This window comes from Myotis nattereri, assembly GCF_964212035.1.
Source record: "Myotis nattereri genome assembly, chromosome: 17".
NCBI classification, from domain to species: domain Eukaryota; kingdom Metazoa; phylum Chordata; class Mammalia; order Chiroptera; family Vespertilionidae; genus Myotis; species Myotis nattereri.
In genome coordinates, this window is record NC_138092.1 from 16014444 (window position 1) to 16041504 (window position 27061).

The 27061-nt window shown below is 43.8% G+C and overlaps 1 protein-coding gene across 2 annotated transcripts in view; it reads left to right on the top strand.

Moving 5' to 3' along the window:
- Positions 1–505: 505 nt before the first annotated feature.
- The window catches only part of OXR1 (oxidation resistance 1), a gene marked incomplete at its 5' end in the record, with an annotated part of 321831 nt that continues 295275 nt past the window's right edge, over positions 506–27061 (top strand). Inside the window, one exon of one of the 2 annotated variants that reach the window (XM_081111220.1) lies at positions 506–796. Of the gene's footprint in view, positions 797–1176; positions 1355–27061 lie in introns of those variants that run through there. The other variant, XM_081111221.1, reaches the window with a different exon arrangement.

Sequence of the window (27061 nt, forward strand, 5' to 3'; positions counted from 1 at the left end):
CCAAGGTCAGGGCGGGTGTCAGCGAACTCTGCAAAACCCTGCGGAATAAGGAGCCATACACGCCCCAAAAGATTTCTGCACTTTAGAAGCTGTTTCCAGAGCCCCCTTCAGCCCGCCTCACGCAGCCCTTTGCCGCCCCCCGACCCCCATCCCCAATTGGGCTGTTGAATGTCGCCCTTTCCTTCTAGTCATTGCAGGCATCCAACAAACTTTGAGTCAGTTTCGTGTGGGGGAGCTTCCACATCGCTTTCACCCCACTATCCTCCGTTTCTCTAGATGGCGGGAGCCCGAAATCGGGGCCGCCTCGGACTTCGCTCCGGCGCCGGTGCCCGCTGAGGAGGCTCCGTCCCCCCGCCTGGAGCGCAGAGCGCGGGCAGGGACCTCGCCGGCCCGCGCTGTGGTCCTGGCCCCCAGCGCGGGGTAGGGGGGGGGGGTGCAGCGCCGAGCCCCAGCCCTGGCTTCCGCAGGAGCTATTTTTAGAGGCGCAGCGCCCCCCCTTCCTCCCGGGCCTCGGGCGCCGTAGCTCGGGCTGGCGGCGTCCTCGCGGCCTCCCCCGCCGCCGCGGCGCTTGGTACGGTCCACGCCGGCGGGCCCGGGCACTGAGCATGTCTGCAGCCGCTCGGAGGCCGCGGCGGCGGCGGGGGCAGCGCCCGGCTGCGTCAGGCTGAGCCCATTCCCCGCGCGGCCGCAGGAGCGCACGCGGGCGCCGCGCCGCCCAGCCCCGCCGAGAGGGGCGCACTCGCCGCCGCGGAGCCGCCGCCGCCGCTCACCGCAGCCCCCTCCCGGCGACCCGCAAGTAAGTTTGTGGGTGGGTTGGACGGTGGGGCCGGGGTGGGGCGCCCCCGGGGGGCCCAGGCCGGCAGGCGGGAGGCGCGGCTGGCGCCCGGGAGAGCTGGCTGGCGGCTGTCCCCAGTGCCTGGCGCCTCGGCGAGCCTCTTGGCCATTGGCAAAGCGGGCGGCCGCTGGGATGCTGGAGCGGAGGGGACCGGCCCGCAGGAGGGCTGGACGGGGTCCCGCGGTGGTCGGGGAGCGAGGGAAGGACCCCGCGGCTAGAGAGGGGCCGGGGGTGGGCTGGTGCGGGGTGGGGAGGCTGGGCTGAGGATGCGGGCGCCTGGCCGCGAGCAGCCGCAGAGGGGAAGGGGGTGTCTCCCGGGGGCAGGGTGGGAGCGGCTGAGAATGCGGTATGGGGGGCACAGGACAGGGTGACTTGGCCGGAGCGGCGGTAGGGACGATGGGTGGAAAGTGGGGCGCGTGGCAAGCGGATTTGAACTAGAGCGAAGGACGCCGGTAGAAGGAAGGTATCGTGGGCTCCAGAGAACAAGTGGATCCTGATCATTTCGAGAAGCTCTACCAGGTCAGGACGATGTAATGCTGGAGAGGGGCAGCCTGGAATGGAGGTCCTCGGGGGGAGTCCGCGAGGCCACACGCTGGGAACCGGCTGGAGAGAGGAGGGATGCAGAAAGTGGCCTGGAAGGGCCGGCAGGAAAACCGCCGAGGGATTTGGGTGGAAGGAGGAGGAAGCCGCGCGGGGATCCGACGGAATTACAGGGCGGCTGGTGGGGTCGAAAGGGTTGGAGGCTCCGTGCGCTCCCTCCCTCCCCCCAATAGTGACTTAGTAGCGTTCTCTGAGGTCCCCTTGCACCCAGGCCCTTCATCCGTCTCCTACCTGGCTGGGTCGCCCGGAGGCTCCATCTAGTTTGACTTGTGGGAGATTTGGACGGACCTGGCTGCTGGGAAGGTGGTCAGTGACAGGGGCGCTGCCTTCGGTGGTTCCCGGCACCCGCTGGTTGCCATGTGGGGTCTGAATGTGTGTGCTCCAGGCGGGTGAGGGGTGTGGTGCCCGCTCCAGGTCCGGGGGATCTGTGGTCTCGCCCGAGAAGTGCGGTGTTTGGGGCGGGGAAGTCGGGCAGAAGTCTGCAGCGTGCAACTGGCGGGGGGCGTGTGAGTGAGGGTGCAGGTGCGCGGGCGCGTGTGTGCACATCGCCCGCCCGGGGTCGCGTCTGCTGCTGCAGGCGGTCTCTGCGATCGGATCGCCGGCGGCCCCGGGAGGGGATTAAGGGAAACGTGCCTTCCTGCGTGTCTCTTACCTCCTTGCCCCTGGGTCACATTCTTTGCTCATCCGATGATGTTCGTCTCTAACCTTTCCCTGGCCCTCGCACCCCCCCAAACCGGACGCTAGCCTTGTCCACTCCCCTGATTCGGCCGGCCCTCCACTGCGGGCGGTGGGGGTCCCCGCGGTTAGAGGGGCTCCGGAATCCGCGGGTCCTTCCCCGGGGCGTCGCTCCGGAGGCCCGCAGTTCACTCTGCTGCCCCTGCAGGTGATGCGGAGATGGTGCCCCGCGGATTCGGGAAGCGCGATGGCTCCAAATGGCCAGCGGGAAGGAGATGCCGGCCAGAGTAACCAGCACCTACCGGTTGGGATGGGTGGTGGTGGTGGGGGGGGGGGTGTTAACCGCCCCCCCTCCAGCCTTCCCCGAGTTACACACACATACAGGTGGCTTGGAAAGACCAGATTAGTAGAATAAACAAACATCTAAGTGCAAAAAGCTTTATGTGAAAACGCCTCTTGGACTAGGAGAGATTGCACCCGCCAACCCCAAGAAGGAAAGAAGCTTCTAGGGTTGGAAACTGGGGGAGGAGAGATGGGGGAGTTGGTGTTGCCACCAAGTCCCAGGCTTCTGGGAAATGAGGATGAAGGCAACTCTGGAAACCTGTGCCATCTGTGGAAGGACTAAAAAAAAAGGGAAGTGACAACTGTACCTACTGTCAGCTGGCATCTAAGAGGGCTTTGAGATTGTGAGTGTGCAACCATCAGAAATAGTTCTGGAGGTCCAAAATACAGATTGTGCTGGGGGACTCAGATGAAGGGAAATGAGAACTCTATAAAAAGTGATGAGGGCCCTAACTGGTTTGGCTCAGTGGATAGAGCGTCAGCCTGTGGACTGAAGGGTTCCGGGTTCGATTCCGGTCAAGGGCAAGTGCCTTGGTTGTGGGCACATCTCCAGTAGGAGGTGTGCAGGAGGCAGCTGATCGATGTTTCTCTCTCATCGATGTTTCTAGCTCTGTATCCCTCTCCCTTCCTCTCTGTAAGGGGTCAATAAAATATGTATTTTTTAAAAAAGTGATGAGGACCATGGTATGGTTTGTCTTGCAGAGTGATCACAGAGCCCTGGATGGACACAGCAGAAAAGACAGTAAACTTCTAATGACCAGGGCATGCCCTCTTATTACTCTAGGTGACAGTGGCTGGCCCAGGTTCTAGTACAGTAGCTATTGGGACGTACATTTCAAAATACGTCCATCCTTCAGGACATCTGTATGGTGAGAAGTTTGAACAAAAAGACTTCTGCTGTCATTTTCTGCTTCTATTACTGTTCCCCCCCCCCCCCAGTGATTATTATTAGTAATTGTGATGAAGGTAAAATAAATTATCATTTCAGCCATTACTTCTGTTCTACCCAGAGTGCTGTTCAAATAAAACATAACCTTATATTTTGCCCATTTTTTTGGTCTGCTGGTCAAGGAGGAGGGATTGTTGGGAAAATTGATTAGGGTGTCAAATAAAGGCAGAATTTAGGTGCTTATGAGCCTGTGGAGGTGAAGCCTACATTTATAGAATGCTAAATTTAATGTGGCACGAGAAAACCCATTCCTCCTTATTCTTCACCTCCTGCATTGGAAATGCAAAGGATTATACCCCTAGTCCTCAGAAGCCTAATTTGACACTAATTTTTCTAGACTAGAGGATTGTTCCCTAAACCCAGCTAAGCCTTAGGAAATAGTCAGTGGAATCTTTGCTGCCCCAAGGTAAAGGCATTTTTTTTTTTTAAAAAAAAGGTGGTGACATGGCTTGAGGAGGCAGGATAATGAAAGAAATGTTAGTCTAAGTTGCATAAAAGACATTACTTTTTCTTACCTCGGGGCATCTTATTGATAGCTTAGAAAAGTGGTTCCCAGTTGGTCAGTTTTGCCCCCCAGGGGGCACTGGCAATGTCAGGAGATGGTTTCTGGTTGTTACACCTTGGCAGAAGGGGTGCTCTGGCATTCAATGGGCAGAGGCCAGAGCTGTTGCTAACATTCTACTAGGCACTGGATGGTCATTCATAACAAAAAAATGGCCTGACCCCAAATGTCAATAGTGTTGATGTTGAGAAACCCTGGCTTAGAACACGATATGATTATTTTTAAAAGCCACTTCTGTTAGGATGCTTCAAATATTCCTATTGGAAGTCTACCTAGAACATCAAGAGTAGTTAATATTAAGAGACTTTCTTTGCAAAATGTCCCCATCTTAAAAAAAAACACACTTGTTTTAAGGAAACTAAAAATGTTTCCTGTTAATAGGATGTCTTCCCAGCCTTCAAAAAAGATTCCTAAAATGTGTCAGGAATGTCTAAAATGACAGGTCATACAGTATGACAGGTCATACAGTATGCATGTGAGCTGAGTAAACATGTTTGATAAAAACAAACCTGTTCAGCTACCGTATTTTTCACTGAACTGGTTTGGTAACTGTCTTTTAAAATACATAGTTTTAATGTTTAAAATTATAATTTAACTAAGATTACAACCAATAAGTTCTTCATGTAGTGAGGGATTGTAGAGAATCAGAGACTGTTAGGTGAACATTTATTAGACGCCTCATGAAATGTTCCAAAATGAAACCTTACATCTGTAGACATCTATACAGGAAGGTCGGAATCCCATGTAACTTTCATGTATTTAGTTTCAATTTTAAATCAACAGCATGACATGTATTGAGAAATAAACCTTTTCTAGCCTGTAGCATACTACTCTACCTAGAGAGGATGAACAACAGCTTACAGCCTTAAATGTAATGAGATCAGGGAAGTGTTCTCATATCGATTGTATGCAGGAACTCAGAACACTTACTAGGTAAAAGCTTGGTCGTCATCACACTGGGGCCTAGGGAACTAAAGAGAATAGGCCAGTGTGTCTACAGGCTCTCCGGCCCTCCCCCCCCCATCTCCTTCGTTGATTGGTTGGTTTCAGAATCCATTCTGCAGGGATCATCATTAAGGCTGCTTCCTTCCCTTCTCGTTCTAATAGCCAATCCCTCCATCCTTGGCCATTACCGTCCTTCAGTCCCTCAGGAATTCATGTAGCAGAGGAGACTTTATACTCCTGCCATGGCCCCTTGGGCACCCGGTGACCCCCTCCTCTTCTCCTGTGTGTACAAACACAACAGTTCCCTCTGCTTCCCAGTGGCACAGAGAGGTGTGTCTTTCTTGGAAAAGGGCAGTGGGAGAGCCCTTGTTTTCCACAAAGGTAACCTCAGTTTCTCTGCTGGCATCTTTCAATTGCTTTGTTCAATGGCCTGTTGTTGCTGTTAGGAAGGCTCTGTCTTTCCCAAGGGAATAGTGAAAGAGCTGAGGAAAACAGCTTCAGCCTGAGCAGCGCTGGTGTTGAAAGGGAGCACCGATCACTGGACTGTGTGAAAGCTCAAGAATATGATTAAACCAAGGAGAATCGTAGTTTTATAAATTCAAGCACTTGCCAATTCATAAGTAGGTTCTGTTCTAGGCATTGGGACTCTCGCATTTGCAAGGCTGGGCTGCCTTGTGCATTGCAACCAGTTTGCAGAACCAAGATATATGTAATTACGGCCTTGCACACTCAACAAACCTGGAGTAATCACAAAGGATGGTCTGAAATTAAACACCTTTAGAATCAGACAAATTTGATTTCAAATCTCTATTCTTTAGTTAGTAGCTGTGAAACTGGAGCAAATTACCAGACTTTCCAGCTTGTCCCGTCTTTTGAGAACCACACCCACCAGATTACGGGTGTGACTCTTGTGGTGGTTGAGTGAGCTACGGGTGTAAAGATCTTAGCGTGATGCCCGGGTCCCTTGTCTGTCCTTGTACACTTCTGCCACACTTCAGCTGTGCCTGTAAAAGTGATCATGCACATTGGAAAGCAGACTCACTGTCAAGAATCCGAAAATCTCATTTCCAGTGGCTTCAGTTAGAAAATACGAGAGAGACTTCGTGGCTGTAACTGAGGAGAGGAGGGGACTCTGGTTCCAGCTAGGACCTGATTTAGGGCTCAAACCATGTGACCAGGTCCTCGTGTCCCCACTGCACTTCCTTGGCTCCACTTTCTAAGTGTCAGCTCCATTCCTGAAGGGCTCTTTCCTTGGGACTCCGAGATGGCTGCCTGAGCCTTGCAGGGCTTCAGATTCCCAGATTCCCATGTCAAGAAGAGGGAGTCTTCCCGTTGTTCTCACAGAGGAAGCTGCTCTTTCCAGAGATCCCCAGCAAATCCCCCCTCCCATCGCACTGGCTCTAATCAGGCAAAGAGCCTACCCTTGCACCACAGTGGCCAGAGGACAGTGCACTCTTGTGGGGAGGTGTGCTTTCCCACGGAAAGGTGGGAGATGGTTTTTGAGAGAAGGGGGATTGTAGGTCTGATAGGCAGATAAACAGTGGAGGGCCACCACGGCACTTGTCCCCCATCCCAAAGGTTGTAGTCCTGGTTTTCTTTCTTTCATTTGAGTTATGGGTAACGGGTAGAGAATTCTTTCTTCTCTATTACTGAATGAATCTTTCTAGTGATGGATCTAAATCTTCATGATTAAATTAACCCAATGCACATTAGCTCTCTTCCTACAGTATACATCTTTAGACTGGCCTTAGGTAGACACTAGGACTCATGTTTTGTTACAAAAACAAAATGTTTGTTAAAGGAACAAATGAGTACATTTCCTTACATTGAGTACTTGGTTGTAGGATCACAATTTTCTATAAAATGCCAGAAGTAGCTGTCATCATGTAATTTCCTGTCTACGTCCTTGGATCATGGATGAACTTGCTGGCCTCTGGCTTTCCATCCACAGACCAAATTGTAATAGACATAAAGGCTACTGACATTTATGCAACAAACAATTCTTTAGTGTTTGAAAATGGCTAAACATGCACAGCTAACAAAATATTCCAGAAGAGTTAACTGGTTAAATCTTTATTCAGAAATTCTACAATCCTGATTGGGGCTATTGTCACAGCAGTCTCTTAAATGCAGTTGTTTCCTAAGATATAATGAGGTCTTTCATTGTGGATTAATATATTAATGGACTAAGGATTCTTTATCTCATCTATTTTGAACTCTCTGTATAGATCACAGTGACAGGCTGTCGCAAACATGTATCACACATTTAGCGGAAGAATGCCAACAGCCATGATAAATGGCTCTGAGCAAAAACTATGTTCTTCTGTCTTTATTCATCTAAATCATTTAGCAATATAAATGCATGTAAGTGCCAGATTTTAAAATGTTTCAGGATAGGGAAATGGAGTCACATATTTTTACAGCTCAGTTTCAGGTACTCTAAAATATCATCTACTTGTGGTGAGTGAGGTGATTCAGTATAGCAGTTGGTTTCCCCATAGTTTCCAGCATGAGGGAAAATACGTTCTCACACATGAAGTTAACAAGGGGAAAACAATAGCAATCAGCATGGCATTCATTACCTGTTAGATCTATTTAGAGCTTAAATTGGTAAGAGAGCCAAGGAGATTTAAAGGTGCCTTTTATGCCAATGAAGTGTCATTGCAGCGAGTTCTTCACTCATTATCACCATATTTTAAAATTTCAAATGAGTAATCATATTGATTAGCATTCAGCAGAGGAAGAGTAAGATACCGTTTTTAATGATCGGAACTATAAAATGAACAACCAAGAGGGGAAAAGAACCATTCTGGTGCTATGGGAATGTTCAGCAATTTTTAGAAAAATCTAGGAAGATATTAAAAAAATTTTTTTTAGAAGTGGGGCGGGGAGGCGGGGGGGAGGGAAGAGATACATCCATCAGCTGCCTACCTCCTGCACACTCCCTGACCCAAGATGGAACCTGCAACTTGTGTGTGTGCCCCGACCAGGAGTGGAACAAGGGGATGATTCGCCAACAAACTGAGGCACATCAGCCAGGGCTAAGGAGATATTTTAATGTAGCCTTATAGGCACAGCTACTGATTATGTTATCTATTAAGAGTTTTGTGTTTTGGTGCCAGGCACACATCATGTTTCTTATGAAATATTATGGGGAAACTTTTCTTTGGCTATTACAGTTGTCAGAGTCCCATAACTGAATTAAATAGAAACTGATTCTGGTTAATTTAAGCAAAAAGGAATTCATTGGAATTGAAGGAAGTGCTGAAGAGTAAGGCCTTGGAAAGGATAATACACTGCTGGGATGAATCAGCTCTGATGTTTTCCATCATTTTGCCACTGTGCTCAAGACTTAGAGGTGAGAGAGAGGGAGGAAAAAAAGGGAGGAAGGAAGAAAGGGAGGGAAGGGAAGGAGGGAGGGAGGAGGAAGGAAGGAAGGGAGGGAAGGGAAAGAGGGAGGGGGGGAGGAAGGAAGGAAGGAAGGAAGGAGTGTATTTGAGAAAGAACAGGGCATCTTGACTGACAGCACCACACTGTGTTTAATGAGCCCAGGAGTTACCCCAAGGCATAATCTCTCACCTGTGCTATCAGAAGGAAAGAGATACTGGGCAGGCACACTCAACTAACGCCCGCTGCATACATTCAGGATGGGGAAACTTGCTTCAATGGTGATGAATTACTAGAAAGATAAAGGGAAAAAGAAAACAAAAACTGATTGTATTATCTAAATAATATGTATAGGGAAGACAAAAATGTTGTGTTAGTCTCCTAGGACTGCTCTAACAGATTATCATAATTTGGGTGGCTTGACACAGCCAGTTTATTCTCAGTTCTGGAAGCTAGAAGGGCAGGGCTGTTCTCTGGAGACTCAAGGGGGCGAATTTCTTCCATGCTCTTTTCTTAGCTTCTGGTACTGCTAGTTAGTAATCCTGGTGTTCCTTGGTTTATAACTGCATCTCTACCTCCATCATCACATAGCATTCATTTTCCCCTGTGACTCTGACTTCTACTAAGGACACCAGTCATATTGGATTATGACCTATGCCAGTGTGACCTCATCTTCATGTGAGCAATCCCATCTGTAATTAACCAATTGCCAAATAAGGTCACATTCTGAGGTCCCAGGAAGCACATGAAATTTGGGGAGACACTGTCCAACCTTGTACAAGTGTGATATGGATAAAACCAACAACAATACACATAGGGGGTCTGAAGAGTGAGAGGGGGTAGTAGCCTATTGTTCTGTTACAAAACTATACCTACGTATCGTGTGCCTGGCTTTAGGCACCGCTTTCCAGATGATCCTGTGTTCACTGGAGAACGAGTGGAAAAACAATTTGTTCTTCAAGGTCATTTTTTTTGAACTCTAGACTATAAACTTGACAAAGAGGAATTTAAGATAAGTATGAGCATCCAAATGGCAAAGGTATAGTCTCTACTGCTCATTCAGGGAGAACCAAGACCTATGGCTGGAAGTTTCGGGAAAGCCGATTTCCTCTCACTCTAAGCAGGAACGTTCTCATATTAATGCGGTTCAGCAGAAGAGATCTTAAGCTGTTCAAGATTATTTCCCTCTAGGAATACATAGGACACTAGGGACCTACAAAACGTTCATTGAGCATCCAGCACAGTATTATAAGCCAGTGCATGTAGAAGTAAACGTGGCAGATATAGTCTCTAGCTCGTACACAGATAAACATTATAGAGGTATATGACCATAGTGATGAAGAGCGGAAGTGTATGGATATAGTATCTGGCGCAAATCAGTAACTATTTTGTTAAATGCATTTATTCTTTAATCATAGTCTCCTTTACACATATAAGTTGGAGTTGTTAACCTGGAGTACTTACCCGGTCATTATGAGCCCTGCCATAATCATTTACACGGTTTCTTCATAGCCTTCTGGTTATCTAGGATGACCTTGCTTAAATACCCCTCTCTGTTTCATTTTTACCATCTTAAAAATTGGTTGAAAGTGGGGGGTCATTTTTCTCCTTAATCTCTTTTCTCCTCTAGGCCACCTTGGCCAGCATAGGTAGCCCTGAACCTCCGGAGTTAATACATTAATATGAAGACTGAGAAGGCTGTGGCTAAAGCAGTGTTTCTCAAACTGCTTCTGTGTGAGATGAATTTGGGTGGTGTATGGATATGTATTGAATTGAATTGAATTGAATGGATTTTGAATCTGTTCTGTCAATGTTTCTATTAAGGCAAGGAAAAAGTTTCAATTGGTGCTAGTTTTTAATGCCTCTCCAATATGCGTATAGCTCCCATTTTAATAAAGAGTAGGCTTTAAACCACAGAGCTTTCAGAAGTCTAGTAAAATGGTTTTGTTTTCATGGTATTCACTTTTACTTTATCTTCTATTCATGCTAAGTGCTAGCTTCCATATAAAGTAATGACACAAAGCTTTCTTTAAAATTCATGCAGTTAAATTTTTTTTAAAAATGGTATGATGTATAAAATAATCAAGAATATAGTATATACCTGATGGTTCATGTCCGGACTTTCTTCTCTGCTCTTTCTGGCACTCCATGGTATTATAGACACCTGGGAGCAGCTATTCTTGGAAGAGTCCCCACTTCCCTCATCAGTCCAGATGATGAATCCACTGGCCCAGAGAAAGGGAAAACTGTGCATATAAATATGGCTTTGCATGGCTTACCATGCCTGGATTCTGTGTATCTCTGAACTGTCCTTCAAAGATAATTCAGAATTGTTTTTATTGTTGTTTTGTTTTGTTCTGGTTTGTAAAGAATATTCTTAGCCTGATAGAATGGATGACCGGATAATTTATGTAATTCTCCACTGTTTTTATTTTTTTGTCTCCACCCCCAACCCCACTATTAGTGATAGTGCACAGACTTCAAAGAAGAAGTAAGGAGATTTTTTTACAGTTCTTACATTTTTCTATCTCAGTGAATCAATGATGCTGCTGAAGGAGTTTTAAAATGTTCATGTCTTGTACATGTTGTAACAGATTTTTCTGCAAGTCATATTATATGGTTTAGCAGCTTTCTGTCCCAGTCTTCACGATCTCCAATTCCTAGTCATAGGAAGCAACCACTTTTTTCCTGGTGTTTACCTCCACATCCCCAACTGCATACTTTGAGTTCCAGATCTTGATATTTACTTTTATCTATTGGCTTCCTAGATTAATAGCTATGGAAGATAAAGATTTATATATTTTACTAGCCTAAAGCTGTCTTCTCCCTCCTCCACCTTCCCACTATTCCCAATATTATTTCATTTTTTTATAAAAATAAAATTCAGAAGTTCTGTGTCCACTTAGGATATAGAAAGCCATGAGAAGTTACTCCCACCCATCCAATGAGAAAGAGTGGGCCATACACAACATCATAACTGTCTTGAGCCCATCAAGAGCTTAGGCCACAGGATAAGCCAGTGAACTGAAATTCGAAGAAGGTCATGCCTTTCCAAGGAGAGATGGGACACAAGCCCTTTCGTCTTTGGCAGGGCATATGAAGAAGAAACAGTTTCCATAAAAATGAATAAGAAGAGTACACTCCTTCATAGCAGCATTATTCAGAGTAGCCAAGGGGCCGGAGCAACCCAAGTGTCCATTGACAGATGAATGGATGAACAAAACGCGGTACACACATACAAAAGAATATTATTCAGCCTTAGAAAGGAAGGACAGTCTGACACATGCTACAACATGGATGACATGCAGACATGTTAGGTGAAATAAGCCAGTCACAAAAAGTTAAATACTTGTATGAGTCCGCTTATATAAAGTACACTGTATAGTCAGATTCATGGAGATAGAAAGTGGAATGGTGGGTGTCAGGAGTTCGGGGAAGCGGGGAATGGAGAGCTATTGGTTAATGGGACAGAATTTCAGCTTTGTGAGAGGAATCCCCTTCTGGAGATGGATGATGGTGAAGTTTGTGAAGCAGCGTAATGGACTTGATGCCAGTGTACTATTTATACACTTAAAATGGTAAAGATAGTAAATTTTGTGTTATGTATATTTTACCACAACTAAAAATAATAGTAGCTCTAGCTAGTTTGTCTCAGTGGATAGAGCATCGGCCGTGGACTAAAGGGTCCTGGGTTCAGTTCCAGTCAAGAGCACATGCCCAGGCTGTGGGCTTGATCCCCAGTAGGGGATGTGCAGGGGACTGATGATCAATGATTCTCTCTCATCATTGATGTTTCTATCTCTCTCTACCTCTCTGAAATCAATAAAAATATATTTAAAAAATAAAATAAAAATAATAGTAAAAAGATTTTAAGGAGCGAGGAAGAAGAAAGCATTTACACTCTTTAATAAATTCTTAAAAGTCACTGAAAACTAGCAGGATAGTTGAGAATTACGAGGAGTGCAGACGCAAGGGGAATCTGTACACATTACTGACTTTTTCCCAGGGGCCTCTGCTCAGTACTTGAAAGACAGGGGCCAGCGAAGTTGGCCAGAGAGAGAGCCCCTAGGTTCCACACGCATGCAGGTAGTGAGATGCTGCCTCTGGGGACAGGCACAATCTCACATACAGCCCCAGGTTCTTTCATACAAAAGCCTGAGGCACCGGGAGAGGGGAGAAACCCCACTGGACCAGGAGCTTACATTGGATGAACACGGGGATCTGCAACCGATCCAGAGCATATTTTGGTTGTCATAGAAGGAGGGAGGGGCACAAAGGTGAGGAAAAGCCAGCCGAAGGGCTAGGTTCATAGGGCCTAAGATTGAGGAGAGACTCAGAGAACTCAAACGCTTATAGCAGCTGTATTCACAATTGCCAAAACTTGGCAATAACCCAGATGCCCATCAGTTAGAGAATGGATAAACAAATTGTGGTAATACTTCGTAGAGTGGAACTCTACTTGGCAATAAAAAGGTATAAAAGGAGAGTTGCTGAACTCACCACTGCGCCAACGCTCACTGAGAATAGCCATCAGGGAGGGAGCCATGAATATTTCATGAAAAGCATGGCACTTTAGAAAATGCAAAGGCTTAGAAGGAGATCAAGATGATTGTGTAGAAAGCAGGAGTAGCTTTGAAGGGTTGGTTGTAAGGAGAGGAGGCGTCTAGAGGCCATATATTTCTGGGCAAGAAAAACTCCTACATGCTACCTGAGTTCCATAATGACACATAATCTACTACTGATTTATAAAGTCCTCTATTTATATAACTCAACATCTAGAAATATCTTCACAGCTTTCCCCCTACCCTAAATGCATGTCAGGTTGATCATATATTCTTCAAGGTTAAAGGGTCTTTAGAATTCATTTAAAACCCTTCAAGCACAGGGTTTGTGTGTGTGTGTGTTTACCTGTTGGTTGTGGATATGGATAGAATCCAGTTAGTACACAACCTGGATAGAGAAAATGACATCTTCATTGTTACTAACCTCATTCAGATCTAGCATCCTCCTCCTCCATGGGTGTGGGCCACCGACCACAGGAGCCCCAGCAGCCCGTGACTTTGATACCAGTAAGTCACAGAAAACATCGTATCACATTACAGTTGTTTGCATATATTAAAAAAAATCATTTGTGTTTATCTCTACTTTGAAAGTTTGGTGCTTATTAGACCTGCTGTTCAATATTTTTGTATTTAAAGTATTCGTAAAGAAACACATATACCATGCCACAAATTCATCCATTTAAAATTTGATAACTGTGTTGCATTATGGTTAGTTTCCTTTGTAATCCTGTGTATCTCTCTTAGGAGAGGTCATAGACTTAAACAGACTCCCAGAGGGATTCATAGCATGAAAAAAGTCTAAGAACTTACCTCCTTTCTTGGACTCTCAGTATTAAGTTCCATTCAGCGCCCATGGCTTGGTCCAGGAAGCCTGAGCTGTTGGGTGTTCTCATTTACGGCTCTTGTGCTTGATCTGCCAGGCACCAGCTGTGCCATTCGTAGGAAATGTTTGTTCTAGCAGGTTTCATGCCCACTGGTGCGAGCAGCGGGCACTCTTGAGAACCTGTACATTCTGTAGCTAAGAGGCCTCCCCTAGGGTGGGGCCAGCGCCGCCCTAGAAGCAAGGTCCCCCGTGTGATGCATTTTAACCTTGCCCTTTCACAGCCTAGGTTTTAGCATACCAACCCACATCAGTGTCTCTGGACCTCGGCACCCTTGGTGGGGAGATGGGCAGCTCTGACAGAGGCCATTCTGGTGGGGCCCACTGTATGTGCTTGTGAGGACATGAAGGACGAGCGATGTCAGGCTTTGGAGCCAGAGGTCAGGGGTCAGGGCTATTCTTTTTCCAGCTTTGATTTGGTTTCCTGGCAGGCTGGGTGTGATTTCAATGAACACACCTCCTTTGCCAAGATCTCTGTATTCTCTTATTATCTTTTAAGTTATATTTATTCTCCATGATAACATGCTGGAGCAAATTGGGTGACTGAAATGCCAGCAGTGGGAGTGGTTTAATGAGGATCCATCCGGACCCTTGAGAATGGGAGGATTGCTTCCCCAGGAGTATCCTATATAATAAAACCCTAATATGCAAATCGACCGAATGGTGGAACTACCGGTTGCTATGATGCGCACTGACCACCAGGGGGCAGACGCTCAACGCAGGTGCTGCCCCTGGTGGTCAGTGCGCTCCCACAGGAGGAGCACAGCTCAGCCAGAAGCTGGCTCAAGGCTGGCGAGCGCAGCAGTGGTGGCAGGAGCCTCTCCTGCTTCCGTGGCAGCGCTAAGGACCGATCCAGCAGGGCCGGCCAGCCAACCTTCTGCATCCCCTCCCCCCAGCTGGCCTGGTCCCATCGCCCTAATCGGGGTAGACTGGCCGGTCCTCACCTGTGCATGAATTTGTGCACCGGGCCCCTAGGTATTTTATAATTAGATAGAGAATGATCTGACAATACATTTTCTAAATATTTCAGGATAGCTCATTTCATTTTTGATAACTTTGATGGGAAGTTTTCCTCTTTGGGGATAAAATCTGCTTTTGCTTAGCCTCAGTTGTTGACTAGGACTGGTCTGTAAAACCTCACAATCATCTAGGAATTTTCCTGAAGTTACTCAAATGCTCTTACTGTGACTTTCCTGATGTGTCTGGGAATGCAGATCACAGAGAAGTCTTCCAAATCAAATTTTATCTTGGCAAAAATAAACTTACTGGGAAACATTAGCCTTAGGCTGCGTGGAACATTTTTCTAACAAATGTTTGGGATCCGAGTATGTGTCAGGGGATATAATAAGGTGAAAAGCAGACATGATCCCTGTTCTCCTGGGTGTCAAGGGTAGGGTGCTAGTTATAGTACCAGGAAGATGCTCTGAAGACCAGGCAGGTGGGGTTGGAGGGTGAGGCTGAGAAAGGAGGGGGGCCCTTGGTTGAGTGCTCCCTGGGGCTGGCATTGGGGGCAGGAGTAGGGGGGTGTTCTGGGCAGAGGCAACAGCTTGGCACATAAGAGGAAATGAAAGATGATCAGTGTGGCTGGGGCAAGGGCGAGGGTGGGACCAAATGGAGGTGGAAAGATAAGCCAGCATCAGACAATGATGCAGCTTCATGGCCAGGCAGAGAATTTTGATCTTTGAATCAATAGGTGGCATAATCAACTATCCTTTATTGAAGCAGAGATAATTCTCTCCCCGCCCCGCCCGCCCTCCCCCCACAAGAGATAGATAACATTAAGCAAAAGCAGGATGGGTAGCAACTTTAAAAAAATAAGTCTGCCATTTGAATACAATGGACATGATGCATGTACCCAATACATAGACATAATTACTTATACTCTTCCCTCACCTCTGGGTAGCAAGCTGATGTAGCAGCAGAAAGGGAGGGGTCTGAAGATGTGATCTGGATACTTGAGGATGAATTGAAGCCTCTGTTGCTCTGAGCCAGGGAGAGTTTGTAAGAGACAAAACAATGTGCTAACGTTCCCTTCCTGTTGCCATTCCCTTTAAATAGCATTGCATCTTGTAAACTACATTTGAGGTAGTAGATTCCTATCTTTTCTCATATACAGAAATGAGAGACTGTGTTGCTGTGTATTACCAAAGCAGACATAAATTGTAGCTGGCGGGTTCCTGGTTACAGCCTCACTATGTGAAATACATGGCTACATTCATTGGTGATGATTTTGCTTTTAGCATGAGGCATTCTAGAGTCTATTGTTCAACAAGTAAGATATCACAACCCCAGTAATGGTCTCTAACATGAATAACAAGATTAGAGGGACAAGCAGTAAAAATAATGAAAGACAAATTATCCTCTGTTTCTAGTAACTTAGCCATGAAACACGTTTATGTTCTCATTTGGACGTTAAATAGCTAGAAAGTATGAGTCAGTCATTTTGGATGCAAACTTCTGCCACAGCTTCATTCCATTTGGTACCCTAGGCATCAGTTTCTGACAGGGAAGAAAAGAGACATGGTAATAAAAATGAATCTTTCAAGTGTCCTGTGGCCCTACGTGGAAAGCAAAGGAACCATCATACGTTTCTGATACAAGTGTATGCTAGTGTTTTATTTTTTCATGATTTCTCTATGAAGAGATACATACAGCATCTATAAATTGGGATTCTCCATGGCTAAAAGGAACTCTAGAGGAATCAGAGGCACTAGTAAGACTCACTTTATCTTACATGGATGCCTGTCTTATGAATAATAATTTCTGGGAAGAAGGGTTATGAGATAGGTAAGCCCGTTAGCTAAAAATAAAGCCTGGGTTACTAATTTACAAGAAGAGGTGTTCTGTCTGTGATAAGTCAGTGACCAGGAAACATTATCCTCCCTGGTATGGCCTGAATGGTCTCCAAGAATGTTATGAAGCCTCTTGATCAGCTCCCTTCCCATTTAAAGGAGAAAATACGATAAACACTGATTTTCCACAAGGTGTCGTAGAGAATAGACTGAGGTATTTGTTATCCCTTGTAGTCACCTAATAGGAAAAATAGGTTTCTCTTCCTCGGTAATTTAATGGGGAAAAGCTTCACATTTTCAGAAGAGAAATGCTGCACAGGAGGAAGCGACATGAAGATGATGAAACTTTGTTGTGCTGTGTGTGGTGAAGCGAGGCTGCATAATCTATCGCCTTGGTGACACAAAAAAAATAGTTCTCATCTTTGAATCCACAGGAGATTGTTTAGTAAACAAAAATGGGCACTCACACTTAAATTTGGGGTTTGCTCCGAAGTTTTTGGTTTGTTACCGGTGATGGTTTCTGCAGTCGGTTCAAGCATATGTAGCTAAGGCAGCAGAGCCGCCGTGGGCTCTTCCAGCCAGATGGGGTGCTCTGTCTCTCATGGACAGTGGCTGGACTCCACACCGCTGTGCAGGGGAGTTCCCTGTGCATTTGGATCTCATTCTGTATGACCTTCTGCATAAAGGCATGAGGTATGAATCACATGCTGTTGTCCTGGCTGTGCCCACGCAGAATGCAGAGGCTGCTGGCTGGGACCCACAGTGGCAGCGTAGGGACAGGTGGGCCATGCAAACAGATGGGGCTTCTGGGCAATGAGGATTCAGTAGTGGCTGGCAAAGTGTATCGGAAGAGGTGGGAGCCTCCTAAAGTTTTGGGGAAGGAAGAAAAGAGAGAGCTAGACCTGCAGAAGTCCAAGTGTTGACTCGGAGTTTATGTACCTTGCACTCGGTACATTTGCTGACAGAAAGCCCGGCATTCTCTGCTGTTTGCAGTGTCCTGGTGCAAGGAAAGGACCATCCCGAGGCAGAAGAACATGAACCACGGAGGAGCAACATCCGGGTGACAAAAGTAGAAGCTCGGTCCAGGCATTCCCTGTAGCCAGGCATGGATGAGTGTCTGACTGGGCTTGACCTAAGGAAGCCCCTGCCCCCAATACATTTGTGTATAATATATCCCCAGCTAACTGGGCAATAATTAGATTATCATTTTCATTCCATATTAATTCCAGGCACTCTCAACTCATCCATCCATTCATCCATTCTTTCATTCAGTACAGAAATTGGTTGGTCACTCTTTGCCAAACATTGAAAAAAAAACTGGTGAATAAATCCCAAGAAATCCCTGCTTTTAGAGCCAGTGCATTGTAATTTGTGAAGACACACAACAATTAAACACATACATAGATAAAGGCATTGAAGAAAATAACCTGATAATGTGATAGTGTGACCTTCGTAACTAGCTAGCTCATATTAACATAGAAAGAGAGCAAGGGAGAGGCCAGGTGTTATAAGCATGGTCATCTGGGCAGCTTCACCAGAACGCTGCAACTCCACACATCCCAGGGACAAGGGGACAGGGTGGCGACCGAAGCAGAGAAACCATTGGGTGAGCTGTTGCACTGATCAATGTGAGAAATAAGGATTGTTTGCACTATGACGGTGGTGGTAGAGGTGGTCCAAGTAGCTGCATGTGAGATTTGTGCAAAACGTGTCAGAAGGTAGTGCACAATAGCCGTACACCTAGGGCTCACTGATGGGCTGGATGTTGGGTTTGGGGTGGTGTTTGTTTAGATCAGTGCTGCTCAAGGACTGGCCTGCAAACTGCGCCCGCAGATCTGGGAACACATAGGGAGCTTGTGCCAAAATGTAACTTGGCTGACTTTTCGTAGCAAGACTTTCTCAATGAAGGAAGCAGCTTATTTATTTACATTGTAGCACAAACTCCTTGTTTTGCCTCAGACCAAAAAGAGTTTTCAGACCAGAGTCATCTGTGGCCTCAGTTTGAGGAGCATTGCTCTACATAAAGTCATCAGTAAAAGCCATTATTAATTATTCCTAAGTTCTCAGGTTTATCCAGGTGTGGTACATTCTTGAAGAATGACTGTTTCTATGGTTGTGTATTGTGCTGTGGATGCCAAGGCTAATGGAACTGCGCACAGGCAAGTTATAAAATATATAAATATAAACTATAAATAGAACAAAACAAGTTATGATTTCTAGATTCTTTTTATAAGCTTTGTTTGGTTTTGATCAGTAGGCAAATGTAAAAGAATAAGCTGAGGAAACATTTTTTTAAATAAATTAACTCATGAAGTGGGATCACAGGGCAACTCACGCTAAAGCTGACTTGTTCTTCAAAACTTTGCTCATGCACAATCATTTAGGAGGTCTTTTAGATCTAACCATTCTTAGGTGTTTTCATAACACTGTGTGTTTTACCTTTATCAAAGCACCGTTACAAATCAAGAGTAGTTGATTTACTTTTCCCTGCTTCCCCCCAAACTGTAAGCAAGTAGAAAGAAGACTGTTTTATAATTCTAGGACCCAGTAAAATGTCTGGCACATTGGAGATATTCAGTTAAACTTTATAAGCTAAGTAGCAAGACCATACTTTCAAAGAACAAAAAGATACTGTTTATCTACACTACTGGCCATAATGGTTAGCATTCCAATTTGAGGCAACTGCTAAAGCAAAGGCTAATCAAAATATGAAGTAAATTACATCAGTTGGAGCCTCAAACATTAAAAGATGAGTCTTTAATATTTAAATGAGTATAACACATTGGACTTCTCAGCCATGTCTGTTTTAAAGAGAGCAAGCGATGTCATTTCATAAATAAAGGACACTCCCGTATATATGTTACAGTACTCTCATTGTAGAGGGAATGGCTCGTTATACAGCCAACAGTGTTGCCATAAGATTTGAGGTGGTGCAACCTAGCAGTTTCTTATACTTTCTTCTTGATTAGCCTTTGGAGTCTAGATGTGGTATTTGGAAGAATTATCTGATTACAATTGATAAGAGAATCAGTTACCGTTCAGTGATTCTAGGTTTCTTAACCAATCAGACTGCACTGGAGCTAAAGTATTTTTCAATGAACAGATTTTTTTTGAACATTTACCGTGTGAAAAAGTACGAGGTGTCCCTTAAGTACCAGGAGCTGTGGTAGAATCCATAATGAGTCAGACACGTGTCTTGTTGTAAAGGAGGAGGGAAATGGAACGTCATAGGTCTCTCTGCTGCACACACCTCCAGATGCTACAGGATAGGGAAACTGAGTGCTTTTCCCTGGAGAGTAAGTCATGCTTCCTTGGTGGAGCTCTCAGAGCCTGAAAGTCTTCCAGCCTCACCCTGTCTGCTGTTCCCACTGATTGCTCCCAGAGGTGGCTGTTTCCATCCGTTCTCACAGTTGTCCCCTTAGGTGTATCCTGCGGAAGATCCCAGCCATTGGAGCACTTTTCAAAGCTAGTGTTGTTCATAATCTCCTGCTGGCTGCTTAGTCTGCAATTCTTATAGGGTCTATGGGTTCATCATAAAACACATTGTTCTCACCCCTTTCATTGACTTGTTTTGCCTTGAAGTGATCAAAGGCTGTGAGTGAGCTCCTTAAGGGTATTCTTCCTATTGTTCCTAAAAGCAGGTGTAAAAAAGGACTTAATGATGGCTCCGAGCTCTTTTAGATCATGATGATATTGATGCTAGTAATAAAAATGACATCACTAATATTTTTTGAGAACTAAAAATAGGTGAGTTCCTAGTTGGCTTGTACATACTTTTATCATTTATTCATTATACCAACTCTGGAAGGAAGGTGCCACTATTATGTCCATTTTATAGATGAGTAACCAAAGCAAAGAGGAATTAAGTAACTTGGCAATCACCCTCTTCAGTTCCTACCATCTAATAGGAGGCATTTATACAATGTGCCCCATGTAGAGCTCTGGTTCTCTCATTAGCCTCCTGTGATTGGCTAAACTCTAGTAATGACCTGGCTTGTGTTGATGAGTACTGGTAAGGCCAGTGTACATATTGTGGACTAAAATTAACCTCTGGCTGTAAAATTCTGTCCTTGGACAAGCAGTGATTATTTGTCTTTATAGACCCTGAGATTGGATCAAGGGCCAAGGCAGGTTCAAGAGGGGAAAGATAATGCTGGAACAAGAGTAATCTCAGATCTTGGCATCTAGATCCATGCCAGTACAGGTGTTCCCAAATTTTGGCCAATGTTTTCCACTGTTTATTTTGATCTGAACTTGTTATACAGGCTATACTACCCTTGGTTTTCACTTAAAATTTATTCTTTACTTATCAGGGAAGTCCAAGCACACCCTAAAGCCATGATGATGGCTCCACTCATTGTCAACGCCACTAATAAATTTAGAGGCATTTACACCTGAACCTGTCACCTGCTTTGTGTGCAAAATCTAATTTAATCATCATATAAACCTTATAAAGTTGATTCCACTGTATTATTAATACATTTAATCTGCACGGCTGATGGCTGATGACTGCATTACTTATTCCTTTACTATTAACATAAAGTGAGCTGAGCCACATGCTGGAGTATATATTAGACGAGTGGACCCTAAGGTTTTATTTTATTTTATGTTTTTCTTGGATTAGATATAGTCTTTTTACCTGGATTAGATAATTTCATTAACGGGAAGGATACTACTATTCATTAAATATCTGCTGTTTGCTGGGTGCTATGCTAAGTGTTTGCATATAGGTTCTTATTTTTGCCAATCTTATGACTCAGTATAAATATTCATGGAGAATGTTTTCTCACAGATGCCTAAGAACATCTTTGCCTAAGAACACCTCGAGAAAGGAGTAGGGAGAATCTACAAGAGGAAGGAAATAAACAAGAACTGGTAAGGGTACTTAGTAAATACAGAGCAGATGCTTAACACGGAGAACAGATTTTTTGATGGCAAGCTATTGCCCTGGCAGATACATCAAATTTATCACTGTGGGAGGCAGTGATCCAGCAATGGACCAAGTATAAATCTTACAAATAAAGATTGCAAAAGTATGTTGCAGTCAACAAAATCTTTTCTTATTTGCTCCTCTTCCTTCTCTGTCAGATTTGCTGCTGTTCATTGATGTATATCAAGTAGGGAGTTGGGGGAACTAAATCCTTATAATGGCATCAGTCAGGATGAGTATAGTTTATGCCTCAATACCTTTGCTTTATGCAGTATTTTATAAAGATGAGTGGAATAGAATCAAATAGAACATAGTGGAATGGAATACAAAATGATACAAAGGTGAGTAATCACAACCAGAGCTATACAAATATGCACATAGCTTATTGATATGGAATATCAAATGATATTTATGCTTATTGTTTTATTGAAAGGGTGTCCTTCTGGGCAAGAAAATTAGGACCAATCCAATTTTATTTATTGGCAGAAGATTATGAACCTAGCTAATCTGTTCACACTAGCACACCTTTCCTCCTCTTCAGGGACCCTGAATCCCCTGAAAGAGAAAACATGAGGAAGACATGTCTATACATGTGTGTGTTTTATGTATGTATGTGTTCATATGTCATATACTGTTTATATAATCCTACATATATACATACATGTAATGAGTCAGGATAAGCTAAGCTATGGTGTATAACAGTCAACCCCAACATCTTATTGTTTACATTTAGACCATAATGGTTTTTTTCTCACTCATGCACCATGTCCACTGTAAGGCCACTGCAGCTGTCCTTTACGTCAATTTATTCTGGACCCAGTCTCACAGCATAGCCTGTTTCTGGGCTATTTCCTGGATCATAACAGAGAGAAAAAAAGAACATCGTAGGCCTCATGATAGAACCAAGAGCTTCTGCCTGCAAGCAATGTCAATTCTTCCCACGGGTCACTGGTACATGGCAAGTCATGTTCAAGTCTGATGTCAGCATGAAATGAGTATATATGATTCTCCTACAGCAATATTTTTGAACCATAAAGCCAGCTACTACCTTATTGTAGCCCATTACAGTGATACGCAACACTAATACTGTATTTGTTTGGGAAGTCTTGGCGTATAGTGAGTGGATTGTGGTTATCAGAATGAATCTGTACCCACAGGAGTTGGTCCATCTACTCCTAGATGTTTTTTCCAGGTGGTTGAGGAAATAGTGATAGATTGTGGCTTTAACCACATTTATTCTCATATCCACCCCCCCATTTTTAACTTTAATTCATTGCTTTGATGACATTGAGTCACTGTTTCCATATTACAAAGTTTAGCCCCAATATTTTTCAATCAAATATTTATTGAGAACCTACTGTGTGTTAGGCACACTGCCATGTATTCTTTATGATACCTTGACCTCATAACTGTTTCTTAGTTATTTAAGGTCTGGAGGAAGCAGAGTTTATTTCATTAAATCTATATTGGATCAGCACTACAGTGGGTGAATGATCTGGATGACAGTTTGTGGAAGAGGCAGAAATGTTGGAGGAGGGTTTACAAAGTGCTTTGGAACACAGAGAAGAGCAACGTAGGTTCTTGGGGAATGGTATAGTTATATGACACTACAGATGAGATCCCAAGGAAGATGAATGGGATTTTGTTAAAAGTCAAGGAAGAGCCTTCTAGGCAGAATGATTAGCATAAAGCAAAGCAGACAGGAAAAATGTGAAACATGTTAGAAAAATGTAAGTAGTTCTTTATAGTTGGGGCATGGAATTTGGGGAAAGCACAGTTAGAGATAATATTGCATGTATAATTTAAGAGAAACTTTAGAGTTATTTGGTAGAATTCATCAAATATCTACAAAGATCAGCCTTCCTGAGTCTCAGTATTCTCCCTGGTCCCTGAAGGTGGAGCCTGTCCTTTGCTTTATACCTTATCTTTTTATTTTTTTATTTCAGAAAAGAAAAGAGAGGTAGAGAGAGAGAGAAACATCAATGATGATTCATTGATCGGCTACCTCCTGCAGATCCCACACGGAGGGATCAAGCCCACAACCTGGGCATGTGCCCTGATGGAATCGAACTGTGTCCTTCTGGTTCATAGGTTGATGCTCAACCACTGAGCCATGGCAACCAGGCTTTCCTCACCCTTTCAATTGAACAATGTTCCAGACTGAGGCCCATGGTTTCCTTGCATCTATTACCTTTGATTAATTTGGGCCACTGATCTTTTTCATGTCTAATATTTATACTTAAGCCTCTTTGTTTTATGGCTTATTCCATTTTGATAGAGTGGACTAGTTCCAGTGAATGACCTAACAGATCTCTCTCTTCTACATTAATTTCATAGATGGATTTCCATATTTCTGTTCAACACATACAATTTTCTGATATCCATAAGCTCCTCCGTTAATGTGTTTAGAAAATGAAGTAATGAGTCATTTGCAGCATGAAATGCAACGTGAATCACTGTTTTTATGATGTTCTACAAATATTCGGCCCAAAGCATTCAATGACTCATCTCTGGCATAAGGACTTGCTGTACAGACATTTCAGAGACAGATCAAAATGTAACCTGCCGGGAAACCGTCATGACCTCAGTTACTGTTTCATAAAAGCCGGTGGTACCGGTATTGAAAAAGAACTTCCTTTGTGTTACCTTTTTGAAGAGGTTCAATGGGATTGAGCGTGACAACACTAAGCATCGATGCTTTGCCTTCCACTAGAGCCGCCTTCCGGGGCATCTCTGCGGAAACCCTGCTGGATAACTTCTGTTGGATAATTTCATTCTTACTCTTCACTTTTCTTTTTTTTCTTTTCTTTATATCTGGCTTAGGGAATGGATAGTTTGGGTTTAGAACAGGAATATTTCAAAATGGCTCAAATCCCTTATGTTGTAAAAAGTCACAATTTTAGGTCCCAACATATGAAGTAAAAAACCTAAATCATATGAAAGCTGGGATATGAGGTGAGCATTCTTGTTTCAGTATAGCGTTGTTGTTGTTTTTTTGGGGGGAGGAGCATAACTGTATAATCACCCCAAATTAGGAGTGATGAATGTTACCTGCAGCCAAATGATTTGAGGAATCAATGTTTGTTTCTGATGGGGTGTTGTTTATAAATTTTGCAGTCACTGTATGTTTCAGCTATGCTTATGTATTATCCGATTTCACTAAATCATATAATTTGAGAGTTGAAGTGTCTTCCTTGTATACATGTGACATACTGAAGCTATTTAATAATTTATTGTGTTAATTTCTTTTTTATATTTTGATGGATTGGTTTCAGTACTCAGTCAATAGGAAAGTAAAAATATAGTCAGGTTTTGAAATTGGGAAACTGGGAGCTCAGTCAGGTTTTGAATTCCAGGTATAACCCTTGTAATTCAGTTATGTAGAGGAGCAAGCGGGGCTCCTCTGCTCCTCTACATAATGCTCATTACTAAATTTCATCAAGTTAAGACACCATTGCTTGTAAATAATATCCCAATTTCAGGAATGCTTTAAAAAGCAAAAAACGAGCCCGTCTTAGAGTTTAAGAAATACAGTATCTGTATAACTTTGAGTAAGTGAAATAATAATCTCTGTGAACTTTGATTTTCTTTCCTGTGAAAATGAGAATAAATAATAATACTTTACAAAGAAAATTTTAAATATGTACAGATATATTCTAACAGTTATATGAGAGAACATGTAAAAATGCTGAGCCTTATTTTAAGGATTCAGTAAATGCCTCAGTTATTAAAGACCACTTGTTTACATTTCCAGTAAAAATACTTCCTCTTAGGAATCAAAAATAAAAATGTAGTTTGGCCATATTTTTCTTCTAAAAGAAAACCAAGGTTTCTATCACATGAGAGAATTAAAAGCAGAATAGATAAAAATAATAATTGTTGTTAATTACTGTTAATAGGGATAAGAAAGAAATAATCAAAGAAGGACCTACTTGTGGCAAGATTGAAGTGATATGGAGTGTTGGCATCATAACCTTATAAAATACAGTTACTTTTCTCTAATTTATTGCCAGTCTTCTATTTCCTGAGTTCTAGAATCGTTCTTTGATCAGAAGAACTTCCTACTCTATTTGGTTTTTCCAAAGTACTTAGTTTAATCCATTTCATAGTAAAGGATGAGCCTACCTATGCCTTAACAAAACATGGAGACACATTTAGAAACTATGACCAAAATATGGTAATAGAGTATAATGAGGAAGATAAAAAGTTATAGATTGAATATTTTAAGGGAAGGAAGGAAAAAAGGAAAGCATACATGTCTTTTCTAAAATACAGATAATAAAAGGAAAACCCTGAATAGGTTAGCCTAATATTTTAATTTTTTGTGTTAATTTGACTCTTTTTTAAAATTTTTTAAATGTATACATTTTACACTTACAGGGTAAGGATTAAATTTTATGGATGCTTACTCTGCCAGGAACTTGGAAATTTGTATACATTTCTGCATTTAATCATTCAAGTAAATGTGAATATATTAAAAAGCCAGGATTCAAAGTCACTGTTGGCATTTTTAGCACTTAGGGTTCACATGCTTGAAAACATATCTACTTAGTGAAATATCGATACATATAAAAGCCCAGCCACCATTATGGCAGAACGACCAGAACAACCGGTGGCTATGACACACACTGTGGCAGCCAACTGTCTTGATCCAGGCCCCGATTTCCCCCTTCCTCCCCCAGGGCCAGGCCGTCCCCTGTTTGGCCCCCAACACCTTTGTTGTGAGCCTTTTATGAGTCAAATTAATAAATGCCCACTGATTTGATTAGTGAGTCAACATTCAGGTTGAGTCATCTACTGACTCAGTAAACCTGGCTGGAGGAAGAGGGGGAAGGAGGAAGGGGGTGGGAAGGAGGAAGGGGGTGGGAAGGAGGGAGGGGCAGGAGAAGGAGGCGGTAACCTACAAAGCAGCTCAAAGACGGGAGCTCTAAATGTCCCAGTAAGGTTACCAAGTCCAAATCAAAAGTGCATGAATGAAATCAAGGAGTGATGGGAAAACCCAGGTTCAGTCTCAGAAAGTAGAGGCCAAATGAAGAAAATCACACTAACCACAGAGGGAACTGCCCTCTGCCCCCACCCCCAACTGGCCCTGCCCTCAATTGGCCCCAATACCCGATCGGGGGTGGGGCCAGCTGGCCAACTGCCCTTGGCCCCTCCCCTCCACCCCCCAAACTCCCCCTCCATCAGTCCGGCCCAATGGGCCCCCATCAAGGCCAGAAGGCTGGACCCCCACCCGTGCATGACTTCGTGCATTGAGCCTCCAGTTTAACATATTTTGGAATGAAATATGTATAGCACATAAATTTGTTTTAGTTAAAACTTTATTTTTTAAAAATATATGTTTTTATTGATCTCAGAGAGGAAAGAAGAGGGAGAGTGGAATAGAAACATCAGTGATGAGAGAGAATCATTGATCGGCTGCCTCCTGCATGCCCCCCATTGGGGATTGAGCCCACAACCCAGGCATGCGCCCTTGACTAAATCAAACTCGGGTCCCTTCAGTGTGCAGTCTGATGCTCTATCCATTGAGCCAAACCGGCTAGGGCTTAACTAAATATTTCTTAATTGGTGTGGGTTCCCTTCCAATACCTGTCAGATGAAT